The sequence below is a fragment of the Dendropsophus ebraccatus genome, chromosome 3 (assembly GCF_027789765.1).
Source record: "Dendropsophus ebraccatus isolate aDenEbr1 chromosome 3, aDenEbr1.pat, whole genome shotgun sequence".
Taxonomy (NCBI): domain Eukaryota; kingdom Metazoa; phylum Chordata; class Amphibia; order Anura; family Hylidae; genus Dendropsophus; species Dendropsophus ebraccatus.
The window spans coordinates 103,978,347-103,985,377 of NC_091456.1; positions in this window are offsets into that span (position 1 = coordinate 103,978,347).

Below are 7,031 nucleotides of genomic sequence, written 5' to 3' on the forward strand. Positions count from 1 at the left end.
GGCCCCATTCCATAAGAATAGCTGTCCCGGCGATTGCCTGTTTTCACTGCGCTAAGAATCTGTCTAGTTAGCATAAGTGAGAAGGCCACTTTCGCCCCCTAGTGGTCAGGTCCTGAATAGATCCAGTATTTAGCCATATCACAGTATTTCCCATAACTCCGAAGCACCTGGTCCTCACCAGTCATAAGACTCTACAGACTACAGCTATTTCCCATCATCTGCAGTGACCATTTATTTCCCTATTAGTCTGGACCTGAATCACAGTATTTAGCCATGTTCACACACTGTATTTTTTTTTTTTACACTAATCAACGGCCATTATTGGTTCAGTGTGCAATTACATTAGTGTATTGAAAAACGTATATACACTATGGCCGTTGTTCTCTGCGACCGTACGAAATAACTGACAGGTCTATTTTGTGCTGTTGCTATTCAGTGAACAGTAACCATACAAGATGGCCTGGTCTATGGCAAATTGGGCTCACCCAAATGTGCCCGCATTCCAAAATAATAAAGTCATGTTCATCCAGCCAATATTGTAAGACTGTGACCTTTGTGAACATGGCCTTTAACTTCTTCACACTGAATTGTCTGAATCCCATTCTCCATAGGGACCTCTCCAGTCTCTTAAAGGGGAACTCCTTAGAGGTTAACCCTTAAAGGACGGGCCAATTTTCGTTTTTGCGTTTTCATTTTTTTCAGCAAGGCCATAGCACTTGCATTTTTCACCTAGAAACCCACATGAGCCCTTATTTTTTGCGTCAATAATTGTACTTTGCAATGATAGGCTGAATTTTTGCAAAAAGTACACTGCGAAACCAGAAAAAAATTCAAAGTGTGGTGAAATTGAAAAAAAACGCATTTCTTTTATTTAGGGGGAAAGTGTTTTTACGCCAGTCGCCCTGGGGTAAAACTGACTTGTTATGCATGTTCCCCAAGTTGTTACAATTACAACGATATATAACATGTATAACTTTTCTTGTATCTGATGGCCTGTAAAAAATTCAAACCATTGTTAACAAATATACGTTCCTTAAAATCGCTCCATTCCCAGGCTTATATCGCTCTTATCCTTTGGTCTATGGGGCTGTGTCAGGTGTCATTTTTTGCGCAATGATGTATTCTTTCTATTGGTACCGATTGATTGCGCATATACGACTTTTTGATCGCTTTTTATTACATTTTTTCTGGATTTGATGCGACCAAAAATTTGGCCGCAATTTTGCACTTTGGGATTTTTTGGCGCTTACGCCGTTTACCGTGCGAGATCAGGAATGTGATTAATTAATAGTTCGGGCGATTATGCACGCGGCGATAGCAAACATGTTTATTTATTTACTTTTATTTAAAACCTGGGAAAAGGGGGGGTGATTCAGACTTTTATTAGGGGAGGGGGCTTTTACTTATAACAATACTTTTTTTTTTTTACACATATACTAAAAGCTCCCCTGGGGGACTTCTAGTATATACACTTTGATCTCTCATTGAGATCTTTGCTGTATAGTTATATAGAATAGATCAATGAGATAGGCACTTGTTTGCTTTCAGCTGCTGCAGCCGAAAACAAACTAATGCCGAGTCGGGGTCTGCACTATCTTGGTGCAGACCCCGGCCGGCAGCAGGTACAGAGATTGCTTCTCCGGGACGTTGTCTCCCCCACTAGACACCAGGGAAGTGCTGCAGCCGGTAATCGGAGGCAGCTGTCAACTTTGACAGCTGCGTCCGATTACCTGATTAACGGGCACGGCGATCACACCGTGCCCGCTAATAGCCGCGGTCCCGGGCGACACGCGGTACCCGGGATCGCGGCGGCTGGGGACATATGACGTACCGGTATGTCATATGTCCTTAAAAGGTTAAAGGGGTAGAGGTTAAAAAAATGAAACTTCTGCAGAAGCATAAAGCAATACTTACCTACCTATCCCAGTTTTGAAACTAACAAAAATCCATTTGTTTTGGGGGGTTTTGTTCTGTATTGTGTTTCTTTACTTCCTGGTTGAGCAGTTCCCATAATGCAATGCTTTCCCTCAGCTGTTCAACACAGTCCCAGAGAAGTTGCTGCACCTGCTTCTGGCTGGTCAGAGATGGTGACTAATGCTGCGTTTACACGGAAAGATTATCGTGCGAATTTGCACGATAACGATCAAATTTGAACGATAATCATACGTGTAAACGCAGCAAACAATCGAACGACGAGTGAGAAATTGTTCATTTTGATCTTTTAACTTGTTCTTAAATCGTCGTTCGCAAAAAATTTGCCGATCGTTCCGTGTAAAGTCGTCGAGCGAAAGTCTGGCCGCCCGCTCATCCGCAGCCCCCTGCGCCACCCCGATCGCCACCCTAGCCCAGCGCTGAAGAGGAGCACTGATTGGCTAAAGAGGAGCCGTTTGAAATTCCCAGCTCCCCCTTCAGCCAATCAATGCACTGAAGAGGGAAGCCGGGGATTTCGAACACCTGCTACGCGGAGCAGGTAAGGTACGCTCATGGCCGGGGCGGCGGGTGGGTGATCAGAGCGGGGAGGGCGATCAGAGCGGCGGCGGGGGGGGGGGGGGCGATCGGAGCTGCACAGGGGGCTGCGGTTGACCGTGGGGCCGGGCTGCAGATGAGCGGGGGGCCGGGCTGCGGGTGCGCGATCTTAAAACGATTTTTCCGTACGATATATCATACCGTCTAAGCGCTGATCGTTAGTTAAAAAAAAACGTTACTCCGACATAGTTAATCGTGCGATCGGGCCAATTATCTTCCAATGTAAACCCAGCATAACTCAGGGGATTGGGGGATCCAGCCAAGCCTCCAGGAACATCCCGCCCCGCCCCCTGTCTGCATCATCAGCAAACACACACAATGTGAGACAGAGGCATGGAAGATTTGGGAGCAGGAGACAATGTGGATTTGCACAGATGCCATTATTCTTCACCTCCTGGATTTCAATCAGCTACCAGTGTGGCAGAACCGTACAGATACGGTAATACATTGTATAGACACATCTATATAACTTTTATTGTACTTTTAATATAACACAAATTTTCCTTATGGGGAGTTCCCCTTTAAAGCTGCAGTGACTTTTTTTGTATTTGGTTCAGTTTGTAGCATTGAATAAAGTGACACCAGTGAACAGTGGATAATAAAGTCTTGACAGATGTTATTTTTAGTTTTTTATTTTGGTGGCAAACAGCAACAATGTGAATACGTTTCATGGTGTGACATTACTGAGTGTTGTGTGTGAGGGTACGGGGTGGGGGGGGGGGGGGGGGGGGGGGTCTCCTGACATCAGATCACATGGCACTGCCACAATATTATGCATACATATTCTAGGATTTGTCACAAATCATTTATGATCACCACATAACGTCTGAACTTACCATGACTATTGACAACCAAAGGTCCCTATGCAACCCTCGTCTTACTACAATAGGTAGAGTGGTCCTTCTGAGTCATGTGATTTAGCCAGCTCATATAGATATGACTATTTCCCAGACTCCTGGAGGATCCTTTCCATCTATTATATTCTGAGATGTCATATAGAAGAGGTCCTTCTGAATAATGGCATTTGATGTGTAATGGTGTATTTGTTTGTGTTTCTGCAATAAAGTTTATTGAAAGGCTGCTGAGCTGTCAGCTCGGGAAGCTTGTACGTGTCACTGTTGCCCTCGCAATGCCAACTATCGGTCAGGTGGGACACGTGACCCTAGTGTATAATAAAGCTGGTCAAGCATCTTGCGGCCAATTTGCTGCTGGTTAGTGTAGGGAGAGGTTGGTGCTGCAGGCAGGGAGAGATAGGTAGGCCAAAAACTTTACTAACTGCACTTTTCAGGGCAAAACAGTGGGATCGTCTGGGCTGAGGAGCTGCTAGGTCTGGGAGGGGTGGGGAAGTCATCTGTGGGGATGCACTGCCAGGTCTCAGGTGAAATGGGATCCTGGGGTCGGGGGCGCACCCCCTTCAGCAGGTACCCAGGTCTCTATACAAACCATTTGGCTGTTGGGGGAAGGTGGGGACTCTTAACTCTGCTACATGAACGTAGAATACAGACTGGGGTGATGTGACATCAGTGGAAAAAAATGGACAGGAATGCAATAACAGATCATTTCCCACAGATTGCAGAGCCCAGAAAAAATAATTGAGTGTGTGAATGAGGCCTTAGTAGTGGAAACTAGGCATGAGCGAATTTACAGTAGTAGCGAGGCTCAGTGATCGGCTTTTCGGTATGCTGCCTTTGAACTCTGTGCTGCTCCGCTCCGGGTATCTGAAAAAGCTGGATGCAGTCCTGGGAAACTTCTCCAGGTTCCCAGGATGGGGATCTAATCCGATCTAGCTTTTTCAGGCACACTGAGCAGCACAGAGTTCAAAGGCAGCAGGCTGAAAAGCCGATCACTGAGCCTCGCTACTACTGTAAATTCGCTCATTCCTTGTGGACACCATCAGACTGCTTTCACTACTAAACCTAAAATAAAAGAGAGGAAAAACACACACACACACACTAAAATCCAGAGACTCAATGGAGTTGCTGAAAACAGCCGAGTGCTGTCCTGTTATATACTACCAGAATATAGATGATGTGCCAGATTTATTACACAGTAAATGGTGTTCAATCTGGGGGGCATTACATCTGCAATTTAGAGGGGCATTATATTTGTATTTTTATAATTCTGTGGTGACATAATTAGTTCCCCAGCTCCTAGCCTAATGTCCCCTGATAATCTCCTGCCAGACCCCAGTCCCTGCAGAGCACGGCATCACAGTACAGCCAGACCCCTGTCCCTGCAGAGCACTGCATAACAGTACAGACAGACCCCTGTCCCTGCAGAGCACTGCATAACAGTACAGCCAGACCCCTGTCCCTGCAGAGCACTGCATCACAGTACAGCCAGACCCCAGTCCCTGCAGAGCACGGCATCACAGTACAGCCAGACCCCTGTCCCTGCAGAGCACTGCATAACAGTACAGGCAGACCCCTGTCCCTGCAGAGCACTGCATAACAGTACAGGCAGACCCCTGTCCCTGCAGAGCACTGCATAACAGTACAGGCAGACCCCTGTCCCTGCAGAGCACGGCATAACAGTACAGGCAGACCCCTGTCCCTGCAGAGCACGGCATAACAGTACAGGCAGACCCCTGTCCCTGCAGAGCACGGCATCACAGTACAGCCAGAACCCTGTCCCTGCAGAGCACTGCATAACAGTACAGCTAGACCCCTGTCCCTGCAGAGCACGGCATAACAGTACAGACAGACCCCTGTCCCTGAAGAGCACTGCATAACAGTACAGCCAGACCCCTGTCCCTGCAGAGCACTGCATAACAGTACAGCCAGACCCCTGTCCCTGCAGAGCAAGGCATCACAGTACATCCAGACCCCTGTCCCTGCAGAGCACTGCATAACAGTACAGGCAGACCCCTGTCCCTGCAGAGCACTGCATAACAGTACAGACAGACCCCTGTCCCTGCAGAGCACTGCATAACAGTACAGGCAGACCCCTGTCCCTGCAGAGCACTGCATAACAGTACAGGCAGACCCCTGTCCCTGCAGAGCACTGCATAACAGTACAGGCAGACCCCAGTCCCTGCAGAGCACTGCATAACAGTACAGGCAGACCCCTGTCCCTGCAGAGCACTGCATAACAGTACAGGCAGACCCCTGTCTCTGCAGAGCACTGCATAACAGTACAGGCAGACCCCTGTCCCTGCAGAGCACGGCATAACAGTACAGGCAGACCCCTGTCCCTGCAGAGCACTGCATAACAGTACAGGCAGACCCCTGTCCCTGCAGAGCACTGCATAACAGTACAGGCAGACCCCTGTCCCTGCAGAGCACTGCATAACAGTACAGGCAGACCCCTGTCCCTGCAGAGCACTGCATAACAGTACAGGCAGACCCCTGTCCCTGCAGAGCACTGCATAACAGTACAGGCAGACCCCTGTCCCTGCAGAGCACTGCATAACAGTACAGGCAGACCCCTGTCCCTGCAGAGCACTGCATAACAGTACAGGCAGACCCCTGTCCCTGCAGAGCACTGCATAACAGTACAGGCAGACCCCTGTCCCTGCAGAGCACTGCATAACAGTACAGGCAGACCCCTGTCCCTGCAGAGCACTGCATAACAGTACAGGCAGACCCCTGTCCCTGCAGAGCACTGCATAACAGTACAGGCAGACCCCTGTCCCTGCAGAGCACTGCATAACAGTACAGGCAGACCCCTGTCCCTGCAGAGCACTGCATAACAGTACAGGCAGACCCCTGTCCCTGCAGAGCACTGCATAACAGTACAGGCAGACCCCTGTCCCTGCAGAGCACTGCATAACAGTACAGGCAGACCCCTGTCCCTGCAGAGCACTGCATAACAGTACAGGCAGACCCCTGTCCCTGCAGAGCACTGCATAACAGTACAGGCAGACCCCTGTCCCTGCAGAGCACTGCATAACAGTACAGGCAGACCCCTGTCCCTGCAGAGCACTGCATAACAGTACAGGCAGACCCCTGTCCCTGCAGAGCACGGCATAACAGTACAGCCAGAACCCTGTCCCTGCAGAGCACTGCATAACAGTACAGGCAGACCCCTGTCCCTGCAGAGCACTGCATAACAGTACAGGCAGACCCCTGTCCCTGCAGAGCACTGCATAACAGTACAGGCAGACCCCTGTCCCTGCAGAGCACTGCATAAATGTACAGCCACATACCCCTTCAGAGCACTGCATAACAGTACAGGCAGACCCCTGTCCTTACAGAACATTATACTGAGACAGCCCTTTGTCCCTGCAGAGCACCGCAATAAAAGTATAGCCATATACCCTTGTCCCTGCAGAACATTGCATGGGAGTGCAAGCAGACACCAGTCCCTGCAGAGCATTACACCCAGACAGTGGTCACCTCCTGGGGATCACATTCCACTCCACAGAAAACTTAGGAAAAGAAATACATAACCAACAGAAACACAGCACAGACAGTCTCCACTAATAAGCAAGCCCAAGAAAAGAGCAGACTGACGATAGCTCCGCCCACACAGGTCACACGGATATGACGTCAAAAAAGGTCCTT